This window comes from Narcine bancroftii, chromosome 8 (assembly GCF_036971445.1).
Source record: "Narcine bancroftii isolate sNarBan1 chromosome 8, sNarBan1.hap1, whole genome shotgun sequence".
NCBI lineage: Eukaryota > Metazoa > Chordata > Chondrichthyes > Torpediniformes > Narcinidae > Narcine > Narcine bancroftii.
The window spans coordinates 2766006-2784549 of record NC_091476.1 but is presented as its reverse complement, the minus strand read 5'-3'; the positions used below and the strand labels follow the sequence as shown (position 1 = coordinate 2784549).

General features: G+C 40.4%; 1 protein-coding gene across 4 annotated transcripts in view; it reads left to right on the top strand.

Moving 5' to 3' along the window:
* LOC138740243 (mastermind-like protein 2) overlaps positions 1–18544 on the top strand; it is a 183550-nt gene that overhangs the window by 103503 nt on the left and 61503 nt on the right. The window contains exon 1 of one of the 4 annotated variants that reach the window (XM_069892579.1): positions 12291–12371. The exons of the other annotated variants lie outside the window; for them this stretch is intronic. The gene's annotated coding sequence lies outside the window, so the exon portion shown is untranslated. Of the gene's footprint in view, positions 1–12290; positions 12372–18544 lie in introns of those variants that run through there. 4 annotated transcript variants of the gene reach the window in all.

Sequence of the window (18544 nt, the reverse complement as noted above, 5' to 3'; positions counted from 1 at the left end):
TATTTGTGAGCTAATTTCCCTTCAGAAGATGGCCATTTTAACCATTGCACTCCATGTTGTTATAAATGTAAGCTTGTTTGTTAAAAAATGTCTAGTACAATGAGAAGAGTTCTTCTACGAACAGACTCACAGGTTATCTCTAACATACATTCAACTGAGTAAAGAGCACAATTTACAGAGTAAAGGACTACAATGAAAAGGAAGATCAAATGGTTCCAAGCAAAGACAGCACGTGGGGTTCATTCAGGAGCCTGATAACTGAAGGAAAGACTATCGTTAAGCCTTTTGATGCATGGTTTCATATTCTAAAGCCTTCTCCCTGATGGGAGGAGAGAGAAGAGAGTCCATCCAGGGTGCTATTATAAAGGGCGCTACAAGATTTTCAATGTCTAAGCTAGAATGTGTGATTTAAAGGTGATGGAGCTCTCAGGCACACTTGTCCATCTGGCTGATAGGATGGGGTGGGTTTGGGAGGCGCTTTTCAAGATGCCTTCGTGAGTCACTGCTGTACATTCTGTGGATAGCACATATTGCAATAACTGCATAATAGGCTTAATTTACACTACAGCACATAATGATTCATATAATTCAAAGGGGAATTTCCAATCCACACTGGCAAACGCGGCATCTCTAGAAAATTGGTTCATGCCACATTTTATATTCCGTTTGAGTTCTTATACAGTACAACTTTCTTATGCTTGTTAATTGTAGAGCGATGGGGGATTTGATCTTTGAATCATTTTTGTGCAATTCTAAGTACATTAATACTGTAGGACCATTGAAATATGTTTTAAGGCTTTGATCCACTATTTCCATTAATGTATAGGAACATGGAGGGAACTCCCCATTTAATGATTGATATGCCAAGAGATATCTCAGGTTAATGGACAGAGAAAATTATTTATAGGGTTAAACATGAAGGTCTGCAGTCGCTGGAGCCGGGAGCAGTACACAAACATGTTGAGTAAATGCAGCAGGTCACGCCACATCCACAGGAAATAAAGGATAACCAGCATTTTGGGCCTGGCCCCTTTGTCCAATATAATTTATAGGCATCTGGACCGAGACCCTACTGTGGACGATGCAACTGGCTTTGCCACTAGAAGACGAGTGTAATAAAATTAGAAATGTGCCAGGAATCAGCATTTTGTTGGAAATTACCCACATGGTCAATATTAGTCAAGTTTCTTGTCATCTGATTGCAACGACCCAATAAAACAGTGTTCTCCAGTCCTTGGAGCAAGACACACAACTGGATATAACACATATGCAGACAATAATACATATGCAGGACAAATATACAGATATAAAAAGAAAGAAAGAAAGAAATAGATATTGTTTCATAAATATGAGAGTCTCGGATGATCAGTGGGAGCAGTCCCTTTGGTCATTCAGCTGTCTCACTGCCCTTGGGAAGAGACTGTTCCTCAGCCTGGAGGTGCTGGCTCTGATACTCCTGTATCTCTTCCCCAATGGGAGCAGCTAAAAGATGCTGTGTGCAGGGTGGAAGGCATCCTCAATGATTTTGCATGCCCTCCTCAGACAACAATCCCAGAAGATCATGTCGATGGTGGGGGTGGTGGGGAAGACCTCAGTGATCTTTTCTGTCCTTTGTCACTCTTATGGTCAAGTGGGTTGACCTCCAATCCATTTCTCTGCAGCAACTATATTCCACCTCAATGGAGCTGACCAGGATGCATCACAGTATAGTTATTTGCACCAAACTCTATATATGGTCATGCCAAAGTGCCCCGATATCCGGAATTCAAGCTTCTGGCGGCCTCAAGCAACTGATAAATTTCATTTTCCGGCATCTACTAATCCCCATGGGTGCTGGAAACCTGGGCGAGGGTGGGGGGGGGGGGAGGGGGGGGGGGTAGTTCACTGTATTAGGAAGAAATGTCCACTCCTTGTATCAACAGGGGTAGACTGATTCAAGCTGCAAATGGCTTCACTTGTCCATTTGCCAAAGGGGGAATTAACTGGTCTCTTCAGGTAGCAGACTGGTTAACTCGTGACTCTAGCCACAAGAGGTCTTGTCATGTCCATTTCTTGACCTGGGAATCCCAAACAGGCAAGGGTCTCTCTTGTTGACTGGTATTTAGTGGAATATTTCAGTAATTTGCCAACTTCTCAGTTTATCTATTGTACAGTCACTGGTTGAAAACATATTCTTAGACATACAGTGAGGTGCATCAGCTGTGAAAGCCCAGTTTGGTCAGCAGGTCTTGTGAAGAACGTATGTTGGAGATGTGACAGGGTCCCTGTTCTCTCATTTTCTTCCCTTCCCTTTCCACTGCCTATCACCCACCAGTCTTCCTTCAGCTCCCCACCCCTTACCTTCCTCTCTCCTATCAGAGAGCACCTTTCTCAGCCCTCTGCCCCATCACCTCTCAGCATCTTCTTCCCCCTCTCACATGTATCTACCTATCACCTGCAAACTTGTGCTCCTCCCCCTTCCTCTCTCCCACCCCACATTAAGGCATTTGCCTGACAAAGGGCTCAGGCCCAAAAAGTCAACTGCCTACTACTTTCCGTGGATGCGACGTGACCTGCTGAGTTCCTCAGGGTTGTGATAACATGTGGGAAGAAAGCCCATAGTTTTAACCTGTACACTGTTTCTATACGAATGTGCACATCTTTATCCCTTTTGATTGCTGTTTGTGGGAGAATAACATTACTTATCTTTTCATTAATCAGAGGAGAGTCTCACTCTGCCTTGCATAGAGAGTTCTGGTCAGACCCTTTCAAAGGTTGACATATCCATCTTCTGTCAACCCACGTTTTAATGAGAACAGAAGCCCGTCATCCCTCTGAAATAAAAAAAGGCTCTTCTCTAATGCTGACATTTTGTACGTCCATGATTTGAATTACCTCAGGCTCTAAGATTTCCCTAAAGCCTACCCTAAATCCCTCCACTTTCTTTCCCCCCACCCCCCACCCCTCACCAGCACCAACTTGAGATACTCTCCAAATTGACTTTATGTGAGTTGATGTTAAATTTAGTGTGATAATTTTCCTGTGATGGAGCATGCATTAAAGTAATAAGTAAACACTCGTGGTTCACGGTTGATCCTTGTGCTATAAAGTACAGCAATTTTTTCATTGGTATTGAACAAAATGTAAGTTTCAGTATTAAATCATAAATGGTCAACATAGCAAGAGGAATGGGAAAAATAAACTGATGGAGTGGTGGGGGGGCAGGGATGGGGGCAGGGATGGGGGCAGGGGTGGGGGCAGGGGTGGGGGCAGGGGTGGGGGCAGGGATGGGGGCAGGGATGGGGGCAGGGATGGCATTGGGACCAGTTTGCTATCTGACATTTCAGGCTTGTAGATGTCTGCCTGTGTGCCCATTTGTAATTTAGTACAGTGTAGATTGAATAACAGCAGCTTACTTTACATAATAATTCATTCTGTCACTTTGAAATAATGTATTAGGTTCAGAGCTACTTCCTCAATAAATCAAAGTGCCAGGAGATATTATCACCCAGTATTACTTTGAGATACTAACAGATGACAATCAATGTTCAGCAATAGAGAGATTAATCATTTGATTAAGCTTGTAAACATAGTAAATTAAATTCATTATGGAGTCTTTATTTCTGCAAAAGTTTTAATTCTTTTGCTTATTTGGATATCCAACCATTTTCAGTTAGAATTGAAGGTTCCTCAAACTGTGTAATGTTTTTCTCTGAGAATTGCCATTTTGACCTTTCCTCTTACTTGCTCTGTTCTAAAATTAATCATCGGAGCATAATCGCTTTAATTAATTAACTGGATCTTTGTATAATATCTCTGATACAAAAAGGGAGGGAGGAGAGGGGAGGATAACAGAGGTGGTGATTTCATCTGTGCTGTCCACAGATGTTAGAAAGACAACATTACTGACTGGACATTTTGTTCTTAAGCTGACTCACAAGGTAGCAGTCCTGTATTTAATTATCTGATGGTCCTTTTAACCCATCCTAGACATTATTGAATTCATTGGTGAGGTGACTGAACATTTGAAACTTTCAAGGCCCGGAAGATGATGCAGAAGGCATAGCATGGTTTTTTTTGCTCTATTTATTTGAGAATAGCTCAATCTATTGTTTGAGGGAGTTTTCCTGATTCAAGAGCCTCCTGACTTTAGCACTGAGTGGTTAATTGTGTGTCCCTTTTGATGCAACTTTTTAGCCAACATAAATACATCAGCAAACTGGGCAAACCATTACATTCCCAAATCCACGGACATTACAGGAAAGGGATCCTGTTACACCAATGCAAATTTTACTACTTAGGGATAAAAAGCCATTATCCATCATGTGTGGCCTGTAAGTTCAGATGTATGCCGTTTTCTGGTACATGTAACAGGAAGATTTATATCCTTTGGCGGTGAGATGGTATTTCTACCCCACATATGGATCAATGTGGTGATTCATCAGGCCAGAGTTGCTTCTCATGTTGCTGAACAACAGTGGGTACACGTCTTTCAAATTAAAGTGCTCAGGTTGTGAAAGACAATACATGACTGTAAGTTCTTCCCATGAAGGAAATTTGTTGCTAGGGTAATCTGTGGTGCCCTATCTTTCTTCCAGTTGTAAAGCTCCCAGCGGTGCTCTGTCCTTCTCTCTGTATGTTCCTCTTCGTTTCTCCTGGTGTTCCTACCAATTCATGTTTCTGCTTTACTTGATGAAAGGCCAGGGGGCTGGAACACCTCAAAATCAGAAACTGGAGGTACAGTTCAATGATATTCCTCCCCGACTCTACAAGCTGACCTGCATTGTCTGTGTCAAGTAACCTTTATTTACATTGAGGGCTAGATGTGTGATAACAAGTGTTAAGATTAATGATCACCGGAGATGCAGCCAACACAATTCGCTTTTCTGTGTGCCACTTGTGAATTCTGTGGCAAACTCAGGGACCGATTCATCTTCTGTAATCATCCTTCTACCGAACTCCTCAGCAAGTATTCTACAGAGCAACTGGGACTGTACCTTAGCTTTTACTTCTAAAAATACAGGGGACATTCAGCCTATTCGTTCTATGCCAGCTCCCTGGGAAACAATCCCATCTGTTCATGAGTAAAACACAAAACTCTGTGGATACTATGGTTGAAGTAAAAACACAAAGCTTCAAGGAGCAAAGTTAAAGATGCAGAACTAATGTTTTAGGCTTGAGCCCTTTATCTTGAAGAAGGGCTCAAACCCAAAACGTTTGACCTGCTGAGTTTCTCCAGCTTTGTGTTTTTACCCATCAGTTCATACCCACTCTGGTTAATTTTCTGTACTTTCATTAACTCCTCTTGGGTTCATTCTCCCATTAACCTATGATAAGGGATTATTTCAAATAGTAATTAACCTACTAGCGCATCTCTGGGATATGGGAGGAAATCAGAACACCAGGTGGAAAATCTGCAAGGTCATAAGGAGACCATGCAGGCATCACACAGACAGCACCTGAGGTCAAGTTTGAAGCTGGAACCTTGAAGCCTGAAGCAGCAAGGGTAATAGCTATGACCGCATCACCCAGAGTGGCTGCTTTTCAATTATTTACTAGACCTTGTGCACAATATCCCTTCACGCTCTTAATAGCGGATGACGTCATATCACTTCCATCTTGCATTCCTTATAGCAATATTTATAATTCCACTTTCTAAGTGCTCTGGTTGGAAGCTACTTCTCGTGCTCATTTGTTCCAAAACCTTGAGGGATATACACTTCATCCTAATGTTTATTTGATGGTTAGGTTCATCATGTTGGATTGCTCAATAACGAACTGTTCAGCATTACACAGCACAGAGGTGCCTCAGCTCAGCTCATGGGGGAGCGACCACTCCCCCCAGCACATTCTTCTAATGTGGCCCCTTCTCAACAAATTTTTAAAACTCTTTTGTGATAAAAGTCAAACCTAATTTTTAAAATTTTTTTTTAACTTGATATCAATGTGGAAAGAGACAGAACCAGAGAAATTAGCTGAGGCCGAGAAAGCCAGTTCTAGCAGAGACCTGTGATGACAAAAAGAGAAGCTAAAAGCAATGTGGAACAGCAACAGACAGAAATTCCACGGACAGGAAAAGCAGATTGCAGATCATGATAGAACTACATACCAGAGAGAAATTGTATTGATTTCTGATCTTTTTTTCAATTATTACCAACTTTTTTGACAGTATAATCCAGAAACCATGAAGAAGTTTCCACCCTCCCAGTGACCTGGTGGATACCCGCCCCTAGTTGTGATTGGCAGATCAGCGGGCTGGGGAAGTTTGAAGTTTCCACGGAAATGGCCTCACTATTGGAACGGAATTGACCACGATTGACTACCTGTTATTCCAAACACTTCATACAAGTGGAGCAGTACTTCCAGCATTTGCCAAGCCAACCATTTTCATGACCGGGCAGCATAGTCCCAGTTCCAGTCGCTCTCCACTAACCTGTTAGAGGACGCACTCCCTTTTCCCTCCATCTCCACCATGGTGGGTCTCTGGTTACTCACACCTAAGTATAGAAAAAAGGGATGCTGGGAATTGTAGTTAAGAGGTTGTCATTTCCTGCCATATGGGAGGGGGATTTTAAAAAATCCCTACTGAACTACCACTCCCGAAATGCAATGGGAGACCTACGCCTGCAGCCCCATCATTACCACCAGCCTTGTGGTTAAACAGTTGTAAATGAAATGAACTAGAATTGTAGAAAGCAGAAAGTGGTGTGAAGAAAATCTATGCAGCTCGTGTAAACTGTGAGTACCTGGCTATCGGAAACTAATTGTAACCGGTAAAATGGAAGGAATAACATTTTGGAGCCACTTATTTATGCTTGTCACCTGGTTGGTGGGCAATGTTCTCTTGTAGTTGAGTTTAGTTTCCCCTCACCAACTTTACTCCATTTTTCTGGTCTTTCTCAAATAACGTGATCATGAAATCAACTACAATTTTGCTATTGTTTGTGAAATTAAGCTTTCTTCTGCAAGCAATCAAAAATTTAGGGGTGCCAATAATTATCTAGTAAGTGTCATGGTTCTTTTTTTATGTGCTCACTTCCCCTAACTTTAGAACCTGGATACACCGTATGGAGAATGTAGATAGATTTAATTTTCTTATGTCAACTTAATCAGCAGCTGGGAGCTCATGGAGGGTCCATATTTATATTAAATTTCAATCACAAGTTAGGTTGAAGATATATTTTTATATAAACCCTTTCAGGATGGGCTAAAGTATGTTATTGCTGACAAAAGATTTATGGTGTCACCATTGTTTTAGTTTAGGAAATGCAGAAACTAATTTTCATATAACAAATTTCTCCAGGCAGCTAGGACATCTTTATTAGTGACTCAATTTGTGTAGCGATGGAGGCCAAAAGATGGCTAATGACCAGGGCATAAGGTATAAATCCCCTGACTTCTTCAAAATAACACTAATGCCTCATTTACATCTGCGTGAGCAAACGGGGAGGTCTCTGCTTTAATTGCCTTGTCTGAATGACGACACTGTCGACAGTACACCACTCCCTCCGCTTCACTGAATTGTCAGAGTAGATTTATATGCTCAACTTTCCGGAATGGAACACATCTATACAACCTCAGGCTTTGATATGTGAATGCAACCTCTGAACCATGGTCGAGATCTAAAAATTAAAATGAATTTAACTTTGCAGATTAATAGTGTGTAACTGGGGAATTAAAAACTCATCCATTTAATGCGTCTTTGGGAAAGAGAAGTGGGTGTAGTAGTTTCTTACTTTGAAAAGTTATTCATAAAAAGGCAGGAGGTGAATTAGACTGACAGGAAATAGAAACATATCCAGTCATCACACAAAAATTTGACGACAGTTGCAATTGACCATTTTTGTGGATAAATCAAGTGCCAAATTAGTTAAACAAATGTAAGTATCTCAGTAAATGCCGAATCATCTCCATATTTGAGTCAGATTGCATAAATGTTAGCAAGTGTGTTGCACAGCTCGATGATATGAGACCAGGAGAGTATGATTATGGTGGGGAAACTGTAGTTGAAACTTGAGTGACTAGTAATTGGCTGTGTGGCATAAAGCCAACACTGGTGCTTTTTTTTAAAAAAATTATTTTGATACTAAACTGCCTGAGGAATTGAAATGAAAGGGATCTTGTTTGAAGGATTCCTGCTAAATTGAATAAAAGTAAGTTAAGTGGAACTAGTTATGATCTATGAACTATGAACTGTGTTTCCATGGTAATGAGAGTTTCATATCCAGCCGTGTTAAATGTTTAAGCCCAACTTCCTTCACCAGTGACATTTTTAACATTAAAGCTATCCTTTGCGAGTGGGGAATATTCCATAGATCACAGAGATTTGTTCACATTATGCCACTTTTGGCTGAGATTATGAAGTTGTACTCTAACAATAGTTAGAAGGTCAGTCTTGACATTCTGCTGTAATTGGAATTGCCTTCCTGAAATTTAATAAGAAAATAATGAATTCTGCAGGCTGCACAGACTATACCAAATCCCATCCAAGGGACAATATTATTTGTTTTGTATTTCTGGCCTTGACCATTCCAGCTTGTTATCTCTTGATATTCTTCAGGATCTTGAGAAGAGAGCTACAGAGTGAATATATCACTTGGGCAGACCCTATGGGAGAATTCTATCAACTCATATTTGAAGTATGGCGACACAGACAATTAATTACTGTCCAGCTTTGGATCACAAGCTTAAAATTGAGTATTATTCTCTTAATATTTACATTGCCAATTTTATATTAACTACACACACGTTTTATTTTAAGTTGCATTTAATACTCTGTCAAGCTCATTATATCCCACTTAAACATCTTTCAGTTCATTGTCCTGAAAACTTCTGGCCACTTTCCCTATAGTCTATGGAGTGCAGAATTGCCTCTTCGAAAACCCCACGGTAATCTACAAGCTGAACAGACTCTCTCGAGTGGCTTCAAGCAGCATTTCAAATGTCTTTGATTTATGAATGGCTTTGGCCAACTAACGAGGACTTGGGTCCTGAATTGCATTGGTGAATATGTTGCAGTGTGATCATCACCTTTACAAGTATTAAACACTACAGCGAGGTTGTATTTGGTTGCCCAGATTGCTTGGCGCAAGTGAAAGAAATGTTCTGTAAAGGCGATGAGGTTGAGATCTCTCGTCAGCATTGTCCAACATTTATAAAAAACATCAATTTTTAAAATTTTTAGACACACAGCACAATAGAAGGGCCCTTCCAATCCACGAGCCCACGCCACCCAATTACACCCAATTAACCCATAACAACACCCCCCCCCACCCCATACATTTGAAGGATGGGAGGAAACTGGAGCACCCCGAGGAAACTCACGCAGTCATGGGGAGAACATACAAACTCCTTACAGACAGTGCAAGATTGGAACACGGGTCACTAGTGCTATAACAGCGTTGCGCTAGAAAGAAGACTAATTTTTGGGTGAATGATCATCAATCTGACTTGATAAATATGACTTGAGGTTGAATTTAAAAAATATATAATTCTTATAAAATAAGATTTCACCACCCATTTTCCAGCTCTCTTTATTATGGTGTTAAACTATTGATGCTTGGAAGATCTTCGAATGAGTTATTAATTTTTAGGAGTAATGGCCCATCTCAGGTGGATTTAATGTCATGGCTTTTCTAATCGAATTTTGTGTCTTCCTCCCAGCACATGTATATTATAAATTACGCACTTGAAGTGCATTCAGTTTGCTCATCAATGTATCTTAAAACTTGTCAATGAGATAAGCAATGTAAACATTACCCACACTGGACATGGGTCTGGTTTCCACGTGTGGCTTTAACGTACAACTTTTTTTAAAAAAATTTTTTATTTTTCACACCATAAACCACATTGACCAACAACTTGACTCTAATTGGTCTTTTTGTTTCTGTGTTTTGGAGGTGGGGGAGATTGTCCAAAGAGAGAAGACTGAGGAAAAGTCAGCTTGTACTCAGTGGAATCTGAAATAGTCAAAAGTGATTTCCTGAACTGACTAAATTCTGTGAGGGATTGATGGAGAAGTAGTTTACATTTGATGATGTCCAAAACTAAGAGGCATTGTTCCAGAATAAAAGAGTTATCCATTTAGGTTAGAGATGGTTAGAACAGTTAGAGAAGTGGTTAGCGCAATGCTGTTACAGCGCAGGCAACCCAGGTTCAAATCTAGTGTTATCAATAAGGATTTTGCACGTTCTCCCCATATTTGGATGTGTTTCCTCTGGGTGCTCTGGTTTCCTCTCACTCTTCAAAAAATGAATGGAAGTTGGGCTGGAAGGGCCTGTTATAGACAATAGGTGCTGGAGTAGGCCAATTGGCCCGTCAAGCCGGCACCGCCATTTATCGGATCATGGCTGATCTTTCTCTTTCAATAACTAATCCCAGCCTTATCCCCATAACCCTTAACTCCCCTGCCCACAAGAGCCTTATCCAATTCTCTCTTAAATTTATCCAGCGAATCCGCCCCCACCACCCTCTGTGGCAATGCTTTCACAGATCCACAACTCTCTGGGAAAAAAAAAATTCTCCTCATTTCTGTTTTAAATGGCCTTCCCTGTATTCTTAAAATATGCCCTCTCGTCCTAGACTCTCCCATCATTGGGAACACATGCTCTGATTTCACCCTGTCAACCCCTTTGATAATCCTAAATACCTCAATCATGTCTCCCCTCATCCTTCTAAACTCCATCGCATATAATCTCAGTCTTTCTAACCTATCTGCTGTATATCTAAATTTTTTAAAATTCAAATTTAAATTCAAAATTAAAACACTATCTTTATTCAGAAGCTGTGAATTGTTCTGTATATTTAAAGCTGAGATGATTTTAGATTAGCTGGGGAATCTGAGGGTGTGGGAAAGGGGCAGGATCACAGACTTAAGGTATAGCACCAGGCTTGATATTATTAACTGTCAGAAAAGGCTTCAGGGGCCAATTAATGAATATGGAATCATGGCCAGAAACTAGAGGAAAAAGGATGTGTATATTGCAGGCAACCCCTTGCTTCAGATCATTTGCTGTTTGCAGCTCTGCATCTCTCCAGTGTCACTCACTAAAGGTGTGTTTTATGGTTAAATAAGGTCCTCAATAAGGTAAGAAACCATAAACTACTGTCGTCAAAGTTCAAAGTCCCAAGTTTATCATGAGAGGGACGTACATAACATCACATACAACCCTGAGATTCTTTTTCCTGCAAGCCAGGCAGAATACTTATCTACTTATCGGTAGTGTAAACTGTACTCAAGAAAAAGATATGTATACCAAAGAGAGAAATATACACAAAGAAATGTAAACAAACTGACTGTGTAATACAGAAAAAAATACTGAATATTAAACAATGAGAAAAGTACCAGTCCATAAATGATTCTCTGATTGAGTCGATTGTTTAATAACCTGATGGTGGAGGGGTAATAACTGATCCTGAACCTGGTGATGCAAGCCTTGTGGCACCGATACCTCTTTCCTGATGGCAGCAGTGATAATTATTGCTGCTCTCCAACAGCAGCATACCATGAATATGCTCTTGATAGTGGTAGAGCTTTCCTTGTGAGGTACTGGGCTGTGTCCACTACCTTTTGCGGGACTTTCTGGTCAGGATTATTGGTGCCCCCATACCAAACCTGGATGTAGCCGGTCAGTACACTTTCCACTACACATCTATAGAAGTTTGCCAAGGTTTCTGATCAAATACCGAACCTCTGCAAAATATCATAGTAACACAGTTGGCAAACAACGTCTCACTATTCCACACCTATCTCCAGAAGACTGATAAGGAAGTATCTCATTAGCCCAAAGTGAAGATCAGTGGGTTTTTTTTATTGAAAGTCGATTCTGGACATTTTAATTTGTGAAGTAATGCCAGACCAGACTCTCTGATAAGTAATTTTGTTTGCCAAGGCTATCTGCAAATAGATTGTAACGAGTTCAAAAAAAATCCAATGAATTTTTAAAATAATCATGGCATTATTTACCACATCAATTACTGGGGGTGGTTGGGGGGAAGTGGGTGGAGAGAAATAGGGTTTCCCAATCACAACTTAACACATACATTGCCTTGCATTATATTCAATATATAATTATATATGGTTTTAAAAAAGATTAAATGTAATAAAGCTTTAACTTGGAAAAAAAACCTAAATAAACGCAAAACTCCAATGAATGTAAATCAAATATTGACTTTGAATTTGACTCCAATTACTTATTTATTTATTCCTGTGGCACGTTTTAGTGTGTACTAATAGTAGATTAATGACCTGCTTAATGTTTGGGGACTTAGAGTGTTTTGTGATTTACTTTATAGTTCTTCTGTGAAGCACCAGATGTTCCAAGAACTTAAGATGAGATAATCTTCCCATATCACAGAATTTGAAACCTCTAACGCTGTACCAGTCATTACTGGTAGGTCTAAGATGCTTGGAACAGTCCAGGCTCATCTTTGAGTATTGAGGGACAAGAGCTTTTGGTTAACACCCCTTTTTTATTTCTAAATAGCACACAAAGAATTTTTGTCTTTTAAAATCGGAAGGGTCACTTAGCAATCAGCAGAAAAAAAAATTCAGCAAATCTCTATGTGATCATTTTCCACAGTTCAAGGTGAATAAAGAGACCACAGTGGCAAGTTGTAGCCTATGCTTTCCAGAGAATATTATTACCAAGTTGGATAGAAGGGAGTTCCATACTTGATCGCTTATTATAAAATGACATACACTGTTTTTATTTCACAAATTGATTTGTATCTGCCCTGTACGACTGCCAGAAATCAGATGTGATTAGGGAACTGATTGAGGGGAGGAAGTGTTTGCACACTCAAGTGTCACCTGTCAACACTTAACAAGTCCTGACCTTTAATGGTCTCCTTATCCATCCAACATAAAATGATACTCTTCCCTGAGTTCACCCAGGATTGAGATGATCAATCAATCCATCTGCACTCGAATTGTGAGCTTATTTCATGATCTCCACACAGCATCGGCCTCAGACTTCAAAATAAAAGGATGCTGTGGTTCCTTTCTATCAATAGAGAAAGAATGCTGAAAATGTTTCTGTGACCAGACATTTAACAAAGCTCTCCCACAGTTAATAGATCTGATCTTTGATCTATCTTATGGCTCATGTTGGCAAGAGCCAATGAACAAAGAAGCCTCCAGGTGAACTAAAATTGGAGAAAGATTTGGGACACTCATCTCCTTTTCAGTTTGCCAAGATTTGATTTGTGAAGTCTGGGGCCTGTTTACTGATTTTTCATCGCTAATATCATTTTAATACTAAGTCTCTTCAAATGAAAAGGAAAAGGTCAAAACCTCTTTCCTGAACAGTTCCTCAGTCAGAAGGTCTAGGATTGTGCAACAGTTCTGACCCTCTTTTTAATTTCCAAAAGTCAGGTAACATGAACAGTTTTTGTGAAGTCATGTGGTACTGGACACAGCTGAGAAAACTAGTGAGTGATAGAAATCAACCGAACATCTAACTTTCCTGAGATTTGGCCATTCGGTTTTGAACATTGGAACGTGTGATGCTGTCTAATATTTGTAACTGCTGATGTTGCTATGTTTTGTGTTGTGTTGCTCTACACAGGGGTTGGTTATATTCCCTGAAGCAGTGCAGTATTATGGAAAGCATTTGCTTTTTAATGGGAAAGTCTGCGTTAGATGTGTTATCATATGTTTTATGACTGAGAAATTTCAACAGGAAAGCAGAAAGCATGTAACTTTCCATTAACATCTGGTTTCCTTTTTGTTTAATTAATGTATATACCCACAAACAGTGAAAGGGCTGTGTTTTCTAGTCCTGATGGATGACATCGCTTGACAAGGACTCAAAAGAATTTGAATAAAATGTTGCTGGCATGGTGAATCTGTAACATTTAAAAAAGACCTGCTTCCACACCACACCGCATGTTGTGGTTTAAAATCTATTAGTAGGTACAATGTCGTGTGCTCAGCTGGGGAATATAGATCATGAAAAGAATAATCTCATTGGAAATAATGCTCAAACCTGGAGAGAGAGGTGAGCAGCGTTTCTTACAGAGGCAGTGGTTTAATTTATGTGGGCTTGTCTTACATTCACCACCATGTTAGAAGGTCATTGGTTCAAGCTCTACTCCAGTTTATAAGTGTATAATCCAAGTTGACACTTTGCAGTACCACAAAGAAAATGTTGCTCTACTTTCGGGTGAGATGTTCATCTGGATGTAAAAGCCCATGGAAATTTGAGGAGAAAGAGCAGGTGAATACTGATAGTGACCCATTCAATAGTTGTGTCTCAACTAACCTCACCAATAATGAATTAACCTCATTGTTGGCGTAGCGGTCAGCACAACACCTTCACAGCCCTAGTGATCAGGACTTCGGTTCGAATCCCATGCTGTCTGTAAGGAGATTGTATGTTCTCCCTGTGTCTGTGTGGGTTTTCCCTGGGGGCTCCAGTTTCCTCCCACTGTTGGAAATGTACCGGGTGGCACAGACTCCTGGCCAAAATGGCCTGTTACCATACTGTATGATGTAATTTATAAATTTAAAATGTCTTTTTTACTACATTGGTATTTGTGGCCTTGCTGTGTGAAAATTATCATTTTAGACACAGTAAAAAGTAGGTATACTCAATTTATTGGGATAAATGTAGGGTAATTACTGACAAGTTAACCAACAATAAGTCATTTATTTGTTGACTCCAGTCTTTGGTTAGAAGCAGTTTCCATTTGGAGAAATAATGTGACTGAACTTGCATTTATAAAGATGGCTGGATATTCCATACAACTCAGAGCAAACACTGATGCAGAGGATGGAGCCAGTTTGAGCACAGGAAAGTCCCAATGAGGGTAATGAATCAGCCATCTGAATGAATCTGACGCTGCTTGAGGGATTAAATTATCTGGATGAATGAGAAATCCCCTGCTCTTCAAAATTTACTCTTTGAGCTTTTTTACATGTATCTTAAAAATCAAATATCACACCTCACCACCACCCCACTGCCAGAAAATGGGCCAGCTTGTTACTTGAAGTTGTATCTTCCTAATTCTGATGGCAAGAGTCCTACCATTAGAGTGTTTCCACTTTTAAGGATTTAATAGTTGTCACAGGGGAAGGCATGAAGATAATTCCTTCAGGACAGTGGACCACTTGTGTGATTCAGGTTTCTCACGGGCCACAAGACTGAAGGAAGTAGAGTAGGTTACAATTGTACTCAATGATGAGAGACAAGAAGAGGGTGAAGTCCCAGAAAAGAGGCTTGCAGGTGGAGGGAGCTGAAAAGAGCTTGTGCCTGAAGAAAAGAAAGGGGCTGGAAGGGGAGAAGCCAGCAACCAACATCCTTCAGTACCAGAAAAACATGCATACATGGAGCTGACTTCTCGCTCTAGTTAAGGGTGGCATGGTTAGCGTAGTGAGTAGTGGAATGCTATTACAACTCTGGCGACATGGGTTCAAATCCAGCTCTCTCAATAAGGAGTTTGTACCTTCTCGCTGTAACTTGGATGGATTTCCTCCTCCCAGACTCCAAAAATGCATGGGGTACGGGCTCATGGGCTGGAAGGCCTGTTGCCATGCTGTATGTCTAAACTGAAAAAAATACTTAACCATATAACAATTAAAGTACAGAAACAGGCCATCTCGGCCCCTCTAGTCTGTACCGATTTAAGTGATCTCCTCTAGTCCCATTTACCTGCACCCGGCCCATAAGCCTCGAATCCCCTCACATCCATGCACCCATCCAACTTTTTCTTAAATGACAAAATTGACCTTGCTGTAACCACCTCTTCCAGAAGATCATTCCACTCAGCCACCATTTTCTGAGTGAAAATCCCTCTCATGTTACTTCTAAATTTTTGCCCCCTAACCCTTAATTCACCGATCTTACCTACATCTGTCTCCCTTCTACCACACAGAGTAAGTTTGAGGCTTTGGAAAACTGGAGTCAGAACTTAACCATTAAAAAACTGTTGGCAGAACTTTGAAAGAAATGTTTAAGATCAATGGCGTCTTTTCAAGATGCTCCTTGAGGCTCTTAAATAGGTGTAAAATGAATCAACCAAAGAAAATGTATTCCATACAATCTCTTTAAAAGGAAATCATACTATGTTAGGCAACTTAATATGATTGAGATACCATGATTAGTTTAATCAGTTTGTCTAAAACATTGAGACTAAAGTGGAGATAAGTCATTTGCATCTCATGGGAAAGTGAAATAGAAAATGACACTTTCATTGAAACCAGCCAATTATCTTTATAGATTAAAATAACAGTTCTTTGAAACTTCACAACACCTAGAATGGTGCTCAGTTCAGGGAAACTATAAATGCAGCCAAGAAATTGTTGAGTGTGTTGCAGTCACTAAAGGATCAAAGTGTTTTAACATTTACCCCAAAAAAGAGCTAGTGAAGTGAGCATTTGGTTGCCATGGTAATATCTACACCAAATGAATGCAGAGATTTTTAGAAGCAAGAATTGTACTTCAGATGGAGGCTTGCTTTCCCTCTCCAACAAGAATTCACTTTGACCTGGTGTCTGTAACTTTTGTTATGTTAATTCTGTACACATGTGCCAGACTTTCTGTTAAGGGCCACAGTTAAATGGCATTCAATAAACATCCTTTCCTTGCCTTTATTAAAATATGTCTAGCCATTAAGGTTCAATGTTCCTTTTATTGTCATGTATTAATACATTAAAATGTAACATCCATGATATACTTTAACTTTTGTCTGCAAAAGTTGGTGTTGCTTATCCAAAGAAGAAACTTCAGCAGACAAAACTGGCAGGCCACGTGAAGTGCTCACCAGCCAACCCCCTCTGCATGCCAGATTGCTGACTCGTTGGTTTTGCAGACCAGTCTATTGAGGCAGACTGACATTGTGCCCCCAGCTTGAGTTGAATGTGGAGAAAAAGCACACCAGGAAACTGACTGGATCCTTGAACGAATTTTGTCCTCCTCTGACGGAGTTAGAAGTAGGGATAGGGGTCTTAATGTCGTAAGCAACTCTGTACCATGCCAGGATATCTGGAAGAGTAATGGCCGGAAACCTACATGACAAACTTTATTTGCCAGCTGCAATGGTGGAATAGTGAAACACTTTCCCTTATTCCAATTCAATCACTACAATCAGCTGCAACTCAACTAAAATTCTGAGATTGTTAAAAACGACTGGTCATGAAGAGGAGGAAATAAAAGGCCTTTTTGGGAGGGTCATATTGTTAGTTAAGAACGAAGCTGGTAGTGATCCATCAGTAAACATGCCAAACAATGCAGACAATTATGTTTTTTACATAGAACATACATGATGTTTCCATTCTGAACTGTCTTCCTATCTTTTGGGAGTGGCTGTTCACACAGGAACAACCAAAACGTCAAATATCTGTATCACATCACAAATTTAGACAGAATACCTGAAGTGCAGTATTTAAGGAGGGTGGACGTTCTATTCAGTAGCCTGTTGTTCACGGATGGCATGCAGTTCTGTTTAGACTGAAGGCAATCCATGAAAATTACTAGGGGTCGAGGAGGTAAAATCTCAGAACGTGAATGAGTCCATAATCCTGTTCTGATCATTTTACACAGACTGCATTCCAGGAAGTTGTGAATAATTTCCTTAAACACAGTTGCTGTGTAAAAAAACATAAATAATTAGCTATGGAAATAGGATAGGTTCTTGGAACATGCCTTTGGGCCTTTTGTCCCCCTACTAGTTCAGTCAAAAGAACCAGCTATTGTCCCACAATGACGATTTTTGCTGTTAACTAACCCATTTAAAATGAGAGACATAGTTGTCAAAGTGTTTGTGCTTTGCTTGGATGGCATGTTGGATAGTGCCATACATTCCATTACCAAGAAAAATAGTGCATGGCAGTGATATTGGAAAGGGCTTCCCGATTGGTCCCTAAAAACACGATGTGAGGTATCGGAATGGTTAAAAGAGCTGGTTTTGTGTAGAAGAAATGCGAAAGTTGAGAAGTGGTGCTTTGGAAGTGTGGAAGGTTGTTTATGATATGGAAACATTTGTCCAAAATGTTACCTTAAACAGTGAAGGATGGATGGGTGCAAACAATGAACAAGAATAGGTAGAAATTGTTCTTTATCTGAGGGCTGATCAAATTAATGGGTTAAGGTTTGAGGTAGAGGGATTGGTTTGGAACAATCAGATCAATGTTGTGGCCTTGCTTGATGGAAGAGGGAAGATGAACGAATTAGTGCGGCTCCTTTCTGATTTTTACATGACCATGAGGATTTTCAGCCTCGGCTGGGAAAGGAGGAAATACAAGTGCAATCTCTGGCCCCTCTTTCCATCACCCCTCTGTCTCCTTTCCTCCAGCTTCACGCTCCCTTCCCTTCCCTTCCTTTCCCTATCTGAGAGCTGCCCTCTTTACCCCTCTGCTCAGCTTACCCTACCACCTGGATCCACTTGTTAGCCTGTGCACCTGGCCCCTCCCCTTCCTCCCTTCTCTCCTCCCCAGTTTTTTACATCCCCAACAAAAGGCCCGGACCTGAAACATTGACTGTCTTTTACTTCCTATGGATCCCGCGTAACCAGCTGAGTTTCTCCAGCTCGTTTATGTTACTGCACTCGACCCCAGCATCTGCAG